At 36.9% G+C, this 18,381-nt stretch overlaps 1 long non-coding RNA gene, 1 other non-coding gene and 1 pseudogene across 3 annotated transcripts in view; all 3 read left to right on the forward strand.

Annotated features, from left to right (window-relative positions):
• LOC141278188 (uncharacterized) overlaps positions 1 to 18,381 on the forward strand; it is a 498,343-nt gene that overhangs the window by 328,528 nt on the left and 151,434 nt on the right. The window lies entirely within an intron of this gene.
• LOC109548993 (small ribosomal subunit protein eS12-like) overlaps positions 1 to 18,381 on the forward strand; it is a 91,230-nt pseudogene that overhangs the window by 29,637 nt on the left and 43,212 nt on the right.
• LOC117311961 (U6 spliceosomal RNA) lies at positions 2,676 to 2,783 on the forward strand. Its single transcript, XR_004526151.1, has one exon. It is a non-coding gene; the product is annotated as a U6 spliceosomal RNA (small nuclear RNA).

An 18,381-nucleotide genomic window follows, 5' to 3' on the forward strand; every position in this document is an offset into this window, starting at 1 on the left:
TGCTAGGTCTGCCATCAACTGATTGGTTTAAACAACAGAAACCTATTATCTCAGTTCTGGAGGCTAGGAAGTCTGAAATCAAGGTGTTCTTCTTTCCAGGCATGTCTGGCTCTGTGTCCAAATTTCTCCTTTTTATGAGGATACAAGTCATATTATGTAAGGATTCATCCTAATGATTTCATCTTAACTTGATCATCTGTGAAGACCTTATTACCAAATAAAGTTACATTCACAGGTACTGATGGTTAAGACTTTAACATTTTGGGGAGGATACAGTTAAACCCATAACACTGTCATTCCATTGTATGGTGGCATTTATGGTGAAAATCTAATGAATTAATTTATGAGGTGGATCATGGTCCTCGGAAATTAATAAAAACATAGACAGGTTTTTCTGGTGTGAGATGGAGAAATTAAAGATGGAGCACAGAAACTGCCAGAGGCATGACTGGCCCAGATTGAAAGGCCTTAAACTGCCAGCAAAAAGTAATTGGTAATGAAGACTGTGGGAAGGGTTGTCATAACTAGGAGAACTACCTTAAGGTAGTTGCAAGGACACTAAATACAAACTTAGCCTTCTTTATGTAGAAGACAGCTCCTACAGGGAAGTGTGGGAAGGGTAAGGTTACTAGAGTAAATTTTGGAGTAGCTGTTTTGAATCTCTGCTCCTGAGAGTTTCATAGCATTAAATTTTTATATCACCATCTTACTGTTATAATAAAAGCATTAATCACATCATTAATAAAACTAGTATTTTATCCCAAACCTGGTAGTTTTCTATTGGTATATATTAAGGTTGTACAATTGCACAGCACATATACTGTGCACTGACATGTATTTTGAAGGTAGTCTGGGAAATGGGAAGGTATTTGATGGTATTTTGGAAATACATAATGATGCCTGCTTGTACTGTCATGAAGCAACTGTGTGCATATTTCCCCAACTTCATGATCATGTTGGTATCGTGAAATTGTTCAAGATGGGAGAATTTATACAATGGCAATTGGCATGTGCTGTAAATTATAGCTTCAACTTTGTTTTGAAAGCTGGTTATTAAACATTCACCAGAACACCACCAGATATAAACTGTGTTTTAAACATATTAATACACTCTGGTTTTAGGTGCACTTACAAGAAAAACTGTTTTTCCTGTTGAACAAAAGTAGCTGTTTCTTAGTACCATGCATTAGAATAGTGTGAAGATGAACAATAGGGCCAGTTTAGGAAGCAGGTGAAATGAATTTGAACTGCAATCTAGTAATGGCTTCTAAAGCTCTTGAGCAAATTGCTGAGGTAATTCTGGTATGTGAAATGCATTCATTAAGAAGAGTTAAAATTCAAACTTCCTGCTTCCCTGACACAGGATGATTAACAGGAGGGCTAGAAGGATCATCATTTCCATGGAAAACCCTGGAAGTCAGAGAGTTCCAAGCTGTCATTCGTTGTTTTCAGGATTAAAAAAATTTTAAAAAAATGACTAATTAAACATTTGTTAATTCAACCTGTACATTTTATGGGTATTTGGATAATACGCACTAATGTGAAGAAAAATGAGCTTAGGAACTTAGAACCTTCTTTAGGTTGATTTGCCTGTTCCCACCTGGAATTACCAGAGAAGAACAAAGATGTCACCTTTCTGAATAAGTCTGCAGTGCATCTCAAGCTTTAATGCGTTTATAGATCATCTGGGAAGCTTGTTAAAAAATTTAGATTTTCATTCAACAACTCTGGGGTGGGACCTCAGCTGCTGGTCCCCAGAGCACACTCTGAGTAGCAAGGAGCTAGAAATTTTTCAGAGGATGTGAGTGTGGAGATGCCCCTGACTGGGTGTGACCCTCCCTCTCGCCCACCTTGCCCTCAGCAGCAATAAGCAACACATGATTTGAAGGTTTTCCTTCTATTTTATTCTGCTACACTTTCTTTTAATTTAGATTTATTTACTGGTCGATGGTAACAGTGTTTTCCCTTAGAAATTCCTCTGAGGTCACCACTTCTTAACATTTAAACCTGTTCTATTTTTTTTTCTCCCTAAGTCTTGAGACTAACTGGAATCTCTGTAATTCCACACAGCTTCCAGTAGAGGTCATTACCTCGTTACAGAAATATTTTCTTTCTTTTTTTTTTTCCTAAGAGATAGTTCAGTGGCTGGGATGAATTTGCCTTCTCTGGGAGGGAGTCAGCCTAAGGGACCAGTTATCTCCAAGGCCATTGGTTTGCACATAATATCCCCTCCATGCAAAAGTGGGAGTGTCAAAGATGGGCAGACTTTTCCAATCCCCTAGGAAAAATGAAGGAAACAACAACTGAAGCATGGCTAAAGGGCTACAAAATTTAAATGCAGTGTATTAGTTTGCTAGGGCTGCCGTAACAAAGTTCCACAGCTAGTGACTTAAACAACTGAAATTTATTTTCTCACAGTTCTAGAGGCTGGAAGTCCTCAATTAAGGCATTGGCAGAGTTGATTTCTTCTGAGGGAAGGATGTGTTCCAGGCCTCTCTCTGACTTATTAGATGGCCGTTTTCTCCCTGTTGTCTTCATATCATCTTCCCTCTGTATGTGTCCATGTCCACACTTCCTTTTCTTATAAGGACATCAGTCATTTTGGATTAGGGTTCACCCCAATGAACTCATATCAATTCAGTTACCTCTTTAAGGACTCTTAATAAATACAATTAGTGCTCACTTCGGCAGCACATATTACTAAAATTGGAATGATACAGAGAAGATTAGCATGGTCCCTGTGCAGGCATGACACACAAATTCATGAAGCGTTCCACATTTTTTTTTTTCTATTGTGGTGCTGATGTACCTTCTGGTTGTTTCAATATTTTTGTATGCTTTCTAACATATCTGTTAGTTTCCTAGCCTAATTTTTTACTTTGTTATTGTTCTTTTTTTTTTTTTTTTTTTTTTTTTTGCCACTCACGCAGCTTGGGGGATCTTGGTTCATGAGCCGGGGGTCAGGTGAAGGAAGTTTCTGTGGTGGGAGCTCCGAGTCTGAACCACTGAACTAATAGAGAAACTCAGACCTCTGGAAATATTCACTGGAGTGAGGTCTCATGGAGGTCCTTGTCTCAGCACCAAGACCCAGCTCTACCCAACAGTCTACAAACTCCAGTGTTGGAAGCCTCAGGTCAAACAACCAGTAAGACAGGAACACAATCCCACTCATAAAAATAAAAAAAAATGAGACGGCAAAAAAATATGTGACAGATGAAGGAGCAAGGTAAAAACCTACAAGACCAAATAAATGAAGAGGAAACAGGCAATCAACATGAAAAAGAATTCACAGTAATGATAGTAAAGATGATCCAGAATCTTGGAAATAGAATGGAGGCATGGATTGAGAAAATACAAGGAATGTTTAACAAAGATCTAGAAGAACTAAAGAACAAATACAGATGAACAACACAATAACTGAAATGAAAAATACACTAGAAGGAATCAATAACAGAATAACGGAGGCAGAAGAACAAATAAGAGAGCTGGAAGACAAAATGGTGGAAATAACTGCCAAGCAGCAGAATAAAAAAAAAACAAGGAAAAGAATTGAAGACAATCTCAGAGACCTCTGGGACAACACTAAATGCACCAACATTTGAATTATAGGGGTCCCAGGAGAAGAAGAGAAAAAGTAAGGGTCTGAGAAAATATTTGAAGAGATTATAGTTGAAAACTTCCCTAACATGGGAAAGGAAATACCCACCCAAATCCAGGAAGTGCAGAGAGTCCCATACAGGATAAACCCAAGGAGAAACACACTGAGACATATTAATCAAACTATATAAAGTTAAGTACAAAGAAAAATATTAAGAGCATCAAGGAAAAAGCAAAAAATAACATACCAGGGAATACCCATAAGGCTATCAGCAGATTTTTCAGCAGAAACTCTGCAGGCCAGAAGGGAGTGGCAGGATATACTTAAAGTGATGAAAGAGAAAAACCCACAACCAAGATTACACTACCCAGCAAGGATCTCATTCAGATTCAATGAAGAAATCAAAAGCTTTTCAGACAAGTGAAAGCTAAGAGAATTCAGCACCACCAAACCAGCTTTACAACAAATGCTAAAGAAACTTCTCTAGGTGGGAAGCACAAGAAAAAAAAAAAAGACCCACAAAAACAAATCCAAAACAATTAAGAAAATGTAATAGGAACATACATATTGATAATAACCTTGATTGTAAATGGATTAAATGCCCCAACCAAAAGAAAAGACTGGCTGAATGGATACAAAAACAAGACCCATATATATGCTGTCTACAAGAGACCCACTTCAGACCTAGGGACACATACAGACTGAAAGTGAAGGGATGGAAAAAGATATTCCATGCAAATGGAAATCAAAAGAAAGCTGCAGTAGCAATACTAATATCAGATAAAATAGACTTTAAAATAAAGACTGTTACAAGAGATAAGGAGGAACACTAAATAATGATCAAAGAATCAACCCAAGAAGAAGATATAACAATTATAAATGTTTATGCACCTAACACTGGAACACCTCAGTACATAAGGCAAATGCCAACAACCATGAAAAGAGAAATCGGTAGTAACACAATAATAGTAGGGAACTTTAACACCCCACTTACACCAATGGACAGATCATCCAAACAGAAAATAAATAAGGAAGAACAAGCTTTAAAGGACACAATAGACCAGACAGATTTAATTGATATTTGTAGAACATTCCACCTGAAAGTGGCAGAATACACTTTCTTCTCAAGTGCACATGGAACATTCTCCAGGATCACATCTTGGGTCACAAATCAAGCCTTGGTAAATTTAAGAAAATTGAAATCATATCAAGCATCTTTTCCAGCCACAATGCTATGAGATTAGAAATAAATTACAGGGGGAAAAAAACATAAAAAACAGAAACACATTGAGGCTAAACAATATGCTACTAAATACCAAGAGATGACTGAAGAAATCAAAGAGGAAATCAAAAGATACATAGAAACAAATGACAACAAAAACACGACAACCCAAAATCTATGGGACGCAGCAAAAGCAGTTCTAAGAGGGAAGTTTATAGCAATTCAATCTCACCTCAAGAAAAATCTCAAATAAACAGTCTACCCCTACACCTAAAACAACTAGAGAAAGAAGATCAAAGAAAACCCAAAGTCAGTAGAAGGAAAGAAATCATAAAGATCAGAGCAGAAATAAAATAGTAATGAAGAAAACAATAGCAAAGATCAATAAAACTAAAAGCTGGTTCTTTGAGAAGATAAACAAAATTGATAAACCCTTAGCCAGACTCATCAAGAAAAAAAGGGAGAGGACTCAAATCAATAAAGTTAGAAATGAAAAAGGAAAAATCACAACTGACACTGCAGAAATACAAAGATTTGTAAGAGAATACTACAAACAACTATATGCCAATAAAATAGACAACCATGAAGAAGTGGACAAATTCTTGGAAAGGTACAATTTTCCAAGACCGAACCAGGAAGAATTAAAAAATATGAATAGACCTATCACAAGCAATGAAATTGAAACCGTAATTTAAAATCTTCCAACAAACAAAAGTCCAGGACCAGATGGCTTCACAGGCAAATTCTGTGAAACATTTAGAGAGAGCTAACACTGACCCTTATCAAACTTTTCCAAAAAATTGCAGAGGGAGAAACACTCCCAAATTCATTCTATGAAGCCACCATCACCCTGAAACCCAAACCAGAAAAAGATGTCACAAAAAAAGAAAATTACAGACAAATATGACTGATGAACATAGATGCAGAAATCCTGAACAAAATACTAGCAAACAGAATCCAACAACACATTAAAAGGATCATCCACCATGATCAAGTGAGATTTATCACAGGGATGCATGGATTCTTCAGTATATGCAAATCAATCAATGTGATACACTACATTAATAAATTAAGGAATAAAAACCACATGATCATCTCAATAGATGCAGAAAAAGCTTTAACAAAATTCAACACCCATTTATGATAAAATCTTTCCAGAGAATGCACATAGAGGGAACCTACCTCAACATAATAAAGGCCATATATGACAAACCCACAGGAAGCATTATACTCAATGGTGAAAAACTGAAAACATTTCCAATAAGATCAGGAACAAGACAAGGATGTCTTGTTAAAAATTTGTTAAAAAACTTGTTATTTAACATAGTTTTGGAAGTCCTATCCATGGCAATCAGAGAAGAAAAAGAAATAAAAGTAATACAAATTGGAAAAGAAGAAGTAAAACTGTCACTCTTTGCAGATGACATGATACTATACATAGAAAATCCTAAAGATGCCCCCAGAAAACTCCTAGAACTAATCAATGAATTTGGTAAGGTTGCAGGATACAAAATTAATGCAGAGAAATCTCTGGCATTCCTATACACCAACAATGAAAAATCAGAAAGAGAAACTAAGGAAACACTCCCATTTACCATTGCAACAAAAAGAATAAAATACCTAGGAATAAACCTGCCTAAGTCTTTCTCCCTCTGCCTGAGGAGGCGAAAGACTTGTACTCAGAACGCTATGAAATGCTAATGAAGGAAATCAAAGATGACATAAACAGATGGAGAAATATACCATGTTCTTGGATTGGAAGAATCAATGTTGTGAAAATGACTATACCACCCAAAGCAATCTACAGATTCAGTGCAATCCCTATCAAACTACCAATGGCATTCTTCACAGAATTAGAACAAAAAATTTTACAATTTGTATGGAAACACAAAAGACACTGAATAGCCAAAGCAATCTTGAGAAAAAAAATGGAGTTGGAGGAATCAGGCTCCCTGACTTCAAATTATACCACAAAGCTACAGTAATCAAGACAGTATGGTACTGGCACGAAAACAGAGATGTAGATCAGTAGTACAGGATAGAATGCCCAGAGATAAACCCACACACATATGGACACCTAATTTATGACAAAGGAGGCAAGAACATACAAAGGAGAAAAGACAGCCTCTTCAATAAGTGGAGCTGGGAAAACTGGACAGCTACATGGAAAAGAATGAAATTAGAACACTCCCTAACAACATACACAAAAATAAACTCAAAATGGATTGAAGACCTACATGTAAGACCGGACACTATAAAACTCTTAGAGGAAAACATAGGAAGAACACTCTGACATAAATCACAGCAAGATCTTTTTTGATCCACCTCCTAGAGTAATGGAAATAAAAACAAAAACAAACAAATGGAACCTAATGAAACTTCAAAGCTTTTGCACAGCAAAGGCAACCATAAACAACAAAAAGACAGCCCTCAGAATGGGAGAAAATATTTACAAATGAAACAACAGACAAAGGATTAATATCCAAAATATACAAACAGCTCATGGAGCTCAATATCAAAAAAAAAAAATACAGTTAAAAAATGGGTGGAAGACCTAAATAGACATTTCACCAAAGAAGATGTACAGCTGGCCAGGAGGCACATGAAAAAATGCTCAATGTCACTAGTTATTAGAGAAATGGAAATCAAAACTACAATGAGGTTTCACCTCACACCAGTCAGAATGGCCATCATCAAAAAATCTAGAAAAATTAAATGCTGGAAAGGGTGTGGTTAAAAAGGGAACCCTCCTGCACTGTTTGTGGGAATGTAAATTGATACAATCACCATGGAAAACAGAATGGAGCTTCTTTAAAAAACTAAAATAGAACTGCCATATCACCCAGCAATCCCACTACTGGGCATATACCCTGATAAAACCACAATTCAAAAAGAGACATGTACCACAATGTTCATTGCAGCACTATTTCCAATAGCCAGGGCATGGAACCAACCTAAATGTCCGTCAACAGATGAATGGATAAAGAAGATATGTCACATATATACAATGGAATTTTACTCAGTCATAAAAAGAAATGAAATTGAGTTATTTGTAGTGAGGTGGATGGACCTAGAGTCTGTCATAAAGAGTGAAGTAAGTCAGAAAGAGAAACACAAATACCATATGCTAACACATATGTATGGAACATAAAAAAAAATAAAATTGGTATTGATGAACCTAGTTGCAGAGCAGAAATAAAAGATGTAGTCATAGAGAATGGACTTGAGGACACAGGGTGGGAGAGGGAAGCTGGGGTGAAGTGAAAGTAGCATCGACATATATACACTACCGAATGTAAAATAGTTAGCTAGTGGGAAGCAGCTGCATAGCACAGGGAGATCAGCTTGGTGCTTTGTGATGACCTAGAGGGGTGGGAGAGGGAGGGTGGAGGGAGGCTCAGGACGCAGGGGATATGGGGACAATATGTATGCATATGGCTGATTCACTTTGTTAAACAACAGAAACTAACCAATATTGTGAAGCAATTATACTCCAATAAAGATCTATTAAAAAAATAAAACAGTATGACACTGGTGTAATGATAGACGTATAGATCAGTGGAATGCAATTGGGTTTCCAGAAATAAACTCATGCATTTATGGCCAATAAATAAATTAAATAAATAAATAAATAAATAAAATTAAAATCTGAGGTATGGGGGTATTAGGATTGCAACATATGAATTTTTTTTTTTTTTTCATTACGCGGGCCTCTAACTGTTGTGACCTCTCCCGTTGCGGAGCACAGGCTCCGGACGCGCAGGCTCATTGGCCATGGCTCACGGGCCTAGCCGCTCCGCGGCATGTGGGATCTTCCCAGACCGGGGCACAAACCCGTGTCCCCAGCATCGGCAGGTGGACTCTCAACCGCTGTGCCACCTGGGAAGCCCTACATATGAATTTTTTTTTTAACATCTTTATTGGGGTATAGTTGCTTTACAATGGTGTGTTAGTTTCTGCTTTATAACAAAGTGAATCAGTTCCCATATCTCTTCCCTCTTGTGTCTCCCTCCCTCCCACCCTCCCTATCCCACCCCTCCAGGCGGTCACAAAGCACCAAGCTGATCTCCCTGTGCTATGCGGCTGCTTCCCACCAGCTATCTACCTTACGTTTGGTAGTGTATATATGTCCATGCCTCTCTCTCACTTTGTCACAGCTCACCCTTCCCCCTTCCCATATCCTCAAGTCCATTCTCTAGTAGCTCTGTGTCTTTATTCCTGTCTTTCCTCTAGGTTCTTCATGACATTTTCTTTTTCTTAAATTCCATATATATGTGTTAGCATACGGTATTTGTCTTTCTCTTTCTGACTTACTTCACTCTGTATGACAGACTCTAGGTCTATCCACCTCATTACAGATACCTCAATTTCGTTTCTTTTTATGGATGAGTAATATTCCATTGTATATATGTGCCACATCTTCTTTATCCATTCATCCAATGATGGACACTTAGGTTGTTTCCATCTCCGGGCTATTGTAAATAGAGCTGCAATGAACATTTTGGTACATGACTCTTTTTTTTTTTTTTTTTTTTTTGCTGTACATGGGCCTCTCACTGTTGTGGCCTCTCCCGTTGTGGAGCACAGGCTCTGGATACGCAGGCTCAGTGGCCATGGCTCACGGGCCCAGCTGCTCCACGGCATGTGGGATCTTCCCGTACCGGGGCAGGAACCCGTGTCCCCTGCATCGGCAGGCAGACTCTCAACCACTGTGCCACCAGGGAAGCCCCATGACTCTTTTTGAATTATGGTTTTCTCAGGGTATATGCCCAGTAGTGGGATTGCTGGGTCATATGGTAGTTCTATTTGTAGTTTTTTAAGGAACCTCCATACTGTTCTCCATAGTGGCTGTAACAATTCACATTCCCACCAACAGTGCAAGAGTGTCCCCTTTTCTCCACACCCTCTCCAGCATTTATTGTTTCTAGGTTTTTTGATCATGCCATTCTGACTGGTGTGAGATGATATCTCATTGTAGTTTTGATTTGCATTTCTCTAATGATTAATGATGTTGAGCATTCTTTCATGTGTTTTTTGGCCATATGAATTTTTGATGGGACCCAATTTAGCCCATAACATGCAATAAATAGACAAACTGTCTTAAGAGAATGGGACTTCACTGAAAAATAGCACTATGTCTACAGCTATAATTTGTCTGGAAAATTCAAATCAAAAGTTTCTTTTCCCTCCATTACCTGAATATGTCTTGAAGATTGAATTAAAATAAAAATCAGCTCCAGTTGTCTTAAGTAATTGTTCATTTTTTGTAGGTGTTACATTTTGATGGCTGATCTAGGAGTAGATCATAGGGGAGGAGAACTCTGAAGCAGGAGACAGGGTGCACATCTTCCAGTTACATTATCCAGACCAGAGGCATTTCCTCCTAAATTACGTCCCACCACTATTTCTATCATAATTTCTTTGTTTCAGGTCTGTTGAGTTTCCTTCTTCTTCTTGACATCTTTCCAGAGATCACATGAACTAAAGTAAAGTCTCTGTTCTTTGAATTCATTAATTCATTCCAAAGACATACTCCAAAGCACCCACTATATTTTTAATACCCTGGGCACATAAACTTAAATGTCAGTAACTTCTCCCTAGTAACTTACTATAATAGAGTAGAAATGTTTGTAAGAGATGTGTGGCCATGTGCCATTGCAGAATAGTTGTGGGGGGGTAGAGTAATTTTAAGGAGGAATCAGGAGATTTTGATATGTCCTTAATTTGGCATTTATTCATATGCCTTAGGAACCCTCTTCTTACCCACCCAAGAATTGTTATTTTTGTATTTCTCAGAAGGCAGTACACATTGTAGGTGCTCAATGAATACTTGTAGAAGAATGAATAAAATCAGGTGTTATAATTCTCTTACTCAGGAATAAATGTTAAGGTACTATTCTGCAAGGTGGGCTTACTTGGGTGATCTGCCCATTCTGGGCACCAGCCCTTGTCCGTCAGGGTCCACACGGGCCACATAACTATAAATCCTACTCCCAGAGGGGCTTCATCAGAACAACAAAAAGGTATGTTGTAAATGACTGAACACGAGTTACAGACTTAGAACTTTATAGAATTTAGCTATTTTGAAGATGCAACAACTAAAATGTTATAGACTGGGGTTTTGAGATTAGCATTTTACTTTCTCCTTTCTAAGGAAATAGTGAAAACCTTGGTCAGCTCTGGCTGAGAAAGTTGTATCCGTCTTGATCTCCTTCAGATTTTCAGGTTTATTATGTTAGTTCTCTTGTAAGTATTCTGCCTTGTTCTGTCCTATGCCTTTTGGAGTCAAGAAGGTCACTTCTTCACAGCAGAGCCCTTTTTAATTAAAATAAAGATTCTAAATTTGCTTTGGGTCCATTTTAAGTGCAGAGACTTCATTAATTACACCAGGAGGAGGTTTCCTAATGCTATAACATCTAGGAGCCTTTGAAAAATTAATTTGAAAAGGTTTTTCTTCCTTAGTGTGTGGTTTTGTGTGAACTTGTTTCCTCTTGAGTATTCTGATGGCTGTATCTTTTTTGTTTTTTAAATCCAGATTGCTTTAGAGGATGAGGAGCCTGCTGATTTGATTGCAAATGAAATATAAACCTCACAACCAAGAACCATTAATACCATAACATTCTATCTGGTTTTAGCCACTAGGGAAAATTACTATTTAGCAAAATGTTGAAATAAATAAATAGTAATTTATGACACCATTGTTTTCTGTTGTTGGAAACCTCACCTTTAAAAGTAGTTATCACATCCTGGAGGGAGACTCATGAAAAGAAAAAGAGTTTGAGGGGTTTTCTCCAGTGGTGCTCTCCTGCTTGACTCTTTTTCCCCCTTATTAACCCACTCCTACTGAAGCAAATACACTTGGTCTTCCACTTTGTTTTTTGCCCAATTTCTTTTTGTATAAATACTCTTGGCTTTGAGGTAACATGAAGGAGTGAATGCTAGGTCTGAGAGTCCAGAACATAAGCAGACATGAAAGCCTCATCACTAGAACATCAAAGGCTAACACAGAAAGTGCTAAAACAGAAATCAAGTTGTTTCCAGCTACCGTTTCTTGTGAGATATTTAGCATCCTGTTCAATATTTGGACACTTGGACTATTCCACAGGCTCCTCAAATCTAAAGTAGAAGTGAGTTAGAGGTAGAAACCTAGATGTGGTCCTTTAGTTGTCTGAGCAAGGACATTGTCCCAGTAGATTCTCTCTCGACATCGTTTGTGCTTGGGCTCATTATGTCCTATCAGTATTTTTACTTTTTAGTTATTTATTTTTTGAACTGGTTAAAGATTTAGATCAGAATGGGGACACTGTGTAGAAGCTATTCATGAGGTTTACTTGCCAGTTTATTACAAATTGCATCCCTCTCCCCAGGGAGAACACACTCTCTGTTTCCTTTAATCTCTTTTATAAGGGATGACAGTACATATTAACAGAGGGCAAGAATAGATCATTGGGTTTAAGTATTAATGATCATCTAATAATAAGATGTGATAGGATTATATTAGAATTGCAAAACTGGTCTATTTATTAAGAGTGACAGGCTATCAAATTATAAGCCTCAGAGGACAGAGGAATAATTATAATCTTCTAGAAATGCAAAAAGTTAAACTCTTTTGAAAGTCAGTTTTATTATTTTGCTATAAACTATGGCCAAATATGGTTAACTCTGAAAATGTCTGCTATGTGAAAAAAAACTTTTATTAGCATTTAAATGAGACCTCATCTTCTAACACTTTCTGGTAGTTTTTAGAAGAATTCTACCTTTTTGGTATGTTCGTTATGCATAAGGATATTAAGGTCTTGTTGATAACATAGAAATTAATATGCTTTTAAAATGTTTAATTCAGTGTTATAAAATGATTATTAGCTGCAAGTATAGTACATTCTCTAACAGCTCATTACAAAACATGTTATGGAATATATCAGTTAAAAAAGCTTTATATACAGTCTGTGACGACTTGAAAGAAAAGGCAGTGTGAGCAATAACCCTAACACAGGATCTCAAAGTGGGAATTCACATTTCATCTGGAACCTTGACTGACTACTTATAGAACTTCCTCTACAAAACTAAACAAGTCACTTCCCTGATAATAGCAGCTAACTTATTTGGATGTTCTTTGAGCCCCAGTTGAGTGACCTTCATCTGGTGTATTGTCTTCCATTATCTCCAGCCTCACTCAGCTTCCCATTTGGAGTATCTTCATTTTTCTTTCTTGGCTTCTTTATCAGAGCATCTAATTTTAGCTCCTACCCCGTTTCTTCTCTTTATTTCTAAAAAATTTTGAGGAATGTTCTTTAATAATTAGTTTAATTTATTTGTAATTTTTCAACTCATTGCGTCTTGGCATCAATTCCTACCATTTTACCAAAACCATTCCTAATTGCTGGATTTGGCAGTAATTATTTTCCTGTCATTTTCTTTTTTCTTTTTTTAAATGTTTTATTTTATATTGGAGTATATTTGATTAACAATGTTGTGTTAGTTTCAGGTGTATAGCAAAGTGATTCAGTTATACATATATGCATCTATTCTTTTTCAAATTCTTTTCCCGTTTAGGTTGATACATGTATTTTGGATGTTGGCTTTGAAGATAAAGTACTAGACCTGTAGACCAGCTTGATGGAGCAGGATGTCATCCCCAAATAGTGACATCTGCATCTGTGAATATTGGGGGGATTCGAAGACTCCAACACATTCACCCTAACAACTCTAGCCAAGCCCTGCACTGGTTCCTCAAGGTGGTCAAAAAATATAACTTATTTACTAATCGTGCCCTCTCTTTTTATGAAAGTGGGATTCTGTAATTACTAAACACTGTTAAAGTGCAGTAATTATATTTCATTATACCAACAGGGGGATAATAAGCATTGGCTATTACCCCCAGAGTCTAGCTTCAAATTTTTTGAACTCTAGAGCATCAGTGTGGGGCTACATAATGCTAACTTCACTTCTCTCTGATCCCTACAAGGACCATACAGAGTAAAAACAGACTGCAGTTAATGGTGCCCTAGGAGTAGGAACTGGAGAGGTTAAGAAAAGTCCTATACAGGGTATGCAAATAAGTACATTGATGCAGTTTGACATGAATAAACAGCTTGAAAGCCCAGGAAAATTTTAAAAAGATCTAGAGAAACAACTAGTCATGGTAAACGTGGCCTCAGCCTACATTTCCATGATTAATACAGCAGAGTAAGTTAAAGAATGCCTTTGGAAGGTCACCTCGGTTTCTTGTTAGTTAAAATCAAGACATACAATTTGTCCATTGTAATAGGGCATGGTATCCTTACTATAAAATTCTATCTAGGGATAAGCAGGAAGCTTCTTCATGACTAAAAAGTTATATCTAAATAAGTAGAGAGGTAGAAATCTTAATACCTGAATTATAGAGATGAAGTTGGTCTACATTTCCTGCCCACCAATAGGACTTTGTGTCTCCCTAGAGGTATAAACCATAAGACCTGGAAGCTCTTTAATTCTGTTACCTGATCTACCTATGATGATGGTCCAGGAGTCACTACAATAAACACTGAATTAATCAGGTTCAGAGAAAGTTATTTTTACCTTAAATGTATAAAAAACACAGATGACTGAAAAGGTAGACTCATTTTCAGGACGCCAGGAGTATTCTCATGCCTTGAAACCTAATGAAATTTACCTTGCTGGGTTTGAGATGTTCTTGGGAACTGCAACATCTTTATTCCTTCCCAACTGGAATGGGAATATCTATTCTATACCTGTCCCACCATTGTATTTTGGGAGCAAATAACTAGTTTGTTAGTTTCACAGGCCCACAGGTGGGGAAGAATTTTACCCCAAGATGGAGCATAACCCAAGTCTTATTATACTTGGTTTAGATAATTTAGAAGATGAGTTTTGGGACTTTTTGTGTTAATGACATTTAGATGAGATTTTTGGATTTAGAGTTGGTGCTAGAATGGGTTAAGTCTTTTGAGGAGGTTGGAAAGGGGTGAATGTATTTTGTACTTGGGAAGGATATGAATTTTGGGAGACCAGGGGCAGACTATTATGGATTGAATTCTGGTCCCCAAAAGGTGTGTTGAAATCCTAAGGCATGGTACTTGTGAATGTGACCTTATTTGAAAATAGACTCTTTGCTGGATTATCCAATGACTGATTTCCTTATAAGGAGAGAGAGCTTTGGGGGCACACAGAGACATAGAGGAGACACAGGGAAGAAGACCATGTGAAGGCGGAGGCAGATACTGGAGTCATGCTGCCACAAGACAGGAAATGCCAAGGATTGCCAGCAACTATCAGAAGCTAGAAGAGTCAAGGAGGGCATCTTCTTTAGGGCCTTCAGAGAGAATGTGGTCTTATCAACACATTCATTTCAGACTTCTAGTCCTAGAACTATTAGAGAATACATTTCTGTTGTTTTAAGTCACTTGGCCTGTGGTAATTTGTTACGGCAGTCCTAAGAACGTAATACAAGGTAGGGTTCTATTTATGTGAAGTTCTAGAAAATATAAACTGATCTATAGTGACAGAAATTAGATCAGTGGCTGGCTGGAAATATGGGGGTGGTATGTTGGGGACAGGAGGAAGGAGGAAAGGTTTACAAAGAGACATGAGGAAATTTTGGGAGTGATGGACATACTAATTATTTTGATTGCAGTGATCGAAACAGCATAATGTGCACTTCAAATATGTGCAGTTTATTGTATGTCAATTATACCTCAATAAAGCTGTTAAAAAAGTCATTTCTGGCAAGTAGAATTGGGTTTAGAATGGAATTAAGTGAGGGCTGTTGAAAGAGTAGCAAAATAGAATATATTTTCCTTCTTTTATCTATGTTGCTGTTTCTTTTTTTTCTGAGAAAAAGAAAGAAAACATTGTACTTGATTAAATTCTTGGAAATTAGCTCTTAAGTGGATTTAAATGAATTAGCATTAATCTCCCATGGACACTTTTGCCATTGTCCACTTACGGCACCTTTATCCTGACATTTTGCCTTGGTTGGGTTCTATTCTCCCTTTATCAAGCTCAGTAATTGGAAGTCCATTGATAATTGCAGTCATATTATTTGTCTCATTTTCTGTGAGAAACATTTTCCAATGTGCTGTTGTAGTCTTAGGTATAATTCAGTTAGTAGAGACTTTGTCCTAACCAATGCCTCCTTAATGACAGCTGTTTTACTCTGCTGGGGCAGATGAAGCTAACTAGCTTTCTATTAAGGCAAGGTAAGAGGTGGGGATAAATATCTATTTTTTTTTCTTTATACAGATCTGATAGTGCTGGCTCACAGATATACATTAATGGTCTTTGCAAAAGATCTTGTGTGATTTGAAGATTTATGATTGGTGAAAAATGAGGGAACAAAAGGGAATTATAGCTTTGTAGTATTTTACATGGTTGGCCAGTTTTTTCTTCTTAAAACCTTTAATGACAGAAGTCTCCTTTAGTTCTCCTCTGATTTCCTTGGCTTTTCATGCTCCTCTTTTTATTTTTGTTTTCCATTTAAACGTACCTCTGTACCTACTCTTTGGATGACCTCCTCTGAATGAATGGCTTCAAGCACTACACTTACTGTTACCACTCACAATTCTGCTGAGCTTTACACTTGTACACACAGCTGCCTAAAGGGTAGTTCTATGTCCCACCTCCAGGTAGTGAGACTTACCTGTTTCCCCCAGTGTCCACTCAATAAAGCTAAACATCTTCACTATTTCTGCTTCTCCTCCCTTCACAGGCAGTTCTTTAAAAGTCTTTTACTTTTTTTTAAATGTAATTTTTATTTTATATTGGGATATAGTTGATTTACAATGTTGTGTTAGTTTCAAGTGTATAACAAAGTGGTTCACTTATACATATACATATATCCATCCTTTTTCAGATTTTTTTCCCTTATATGTTATTACGGAATATTGAGTAGAGTTCCCTCTGCTATAAAGTAGGTCCTTGTTGATTATCTATGTTATATATAGTAATGTGTGTATGATAAATTAGGAGTTTGGGATTAAGATATCTTTTACTTTGTTTTACTTCAATATCTCATATCGCTCCCTTCATTTCCAAATCTTCCAATTCCTCTCTATTTGAGTTACACACTAGATTGTAGACCATGACCTATATTTTAATTTTTCTCTTACATATTCCATAGAAATATCTTTTCAAAATGGACAGAGAATCTGCTTGAAGTCCTTTAATATTCTCCAAAATAGTCCACCCAAAGTTCAGAGTTCTTTGTTTAACCAGTAAGATAAAGCCCCTAATCACAAATCTGGCCATATCACTGTGTTTGCTATACATTTTATAAATACCACATTTATCATTTTATCAGGTAAGATAGTTCTCTTATTTTACTAGCTTGTTATGTTTGTTTGGGTTTTTTTCTTTTTTGGGCTGATGTGCTGAATTGTTTATCATAAAGGGGTAATGAATTTTAAGTTATTTTCCTTCATTATTGATAAGATTCTATTGTTTTCTCCTTTAATCCATTAATGTAATAAATTAAATTAATTGGAGTTTTAAAAAGTTAACCAACTTTGCATTCCTGTGTAAAAAAAAACTTGCCTATGGTTTACTATATTTTTCACATAATTCAGGATTTGGCTTGTCTATATTTTGTTTATGATTTTGAATGTGTGTTCCTGTGTGAGGTCAGTCTATTGTTTTCTTTTCCCATATTGTACTTGCTTGGTTTTGGTTTCTAGTTACACTAATTTCATAAACAATTTCAGGAGTTGGCCCTCTTTTTTTTTTATAAAACTCTGGACAAGTCTTGTAAATTGGAATTACCTGTTCCTTGATAGTTTCATGGAACTCACCTATTGGACTGTCTGGGTCTGGAGTTTTCTTTGTGGAGACATGTTTTTAACTGCTTACTCAAATTATGTAATGTTTATGTAAATAGTAGGGGTCTTCTTGAGCCAGTTTTTGAAAGTTATATATATTTTTGGAATTTGACATCTCATCTCTGTTTTCATCTTTACTGGTCTATTATATCAATAGACTTCTAACATAAAAATTTTTGCCTTACAATTTACCCTCTTTTATTCCAAATATCTTTTTAACATCTTTATTGGAGTATAATTGCTTTACAATGGTGTATTAGTTTCTGCTTTACAACCAAGTGAATCAGTTATACATATACATATGTTCCCATATCTCTTCCCTCTTGCATCTCCCTCCCACTGACCCTCCCTATCCCACCATCTAGGTGGTCACAAACCACCTAGTTGATCTCCCTGTGCCACGTGGCTGCTTCCCACTAGCTATCCACCCTACGTTTGGTAGTGTATATATGTCCACGCCACTCTCTCACTTCGTCACAGCTTACCCTTCCCTCTCCCCATATCCTCAAGGCCATGCTCTAGTAGGTCTGTGTCTTTATTCCCGTCCTACTCCTAGGCTCTCAATGACATTTTTTTTCTTAGATTCTATATATATGTGTTAGCATACGGTATTTGTTTTTCTCCTTCTGACTTACTTCACTCTGTATGACAGACTCCAGGTCCATCCACCTCACTACAAATAACTCAATTTCGTTTCTTTGTATGGCTGAGTAATATTCCATTGTATATATGTGCCACATCTTCTTTAT

The sequence above is a fragment of the Tursiops truncatus genome, chromosome 3 (assembly GCF_011762595.2).
Source record: "Tursiops truncatus isolate mTurTru1 chromosome 3, mTurTru1.mat.Y, whole genome shotgun sequence".
Taxonomy (NCBI): domain Eukaryota; kingdom Metazoa; phylum Chordata; class Mammalia; order Artiodactyla; family Delphinidae; genus Tursiops; species Tursiops truncatus.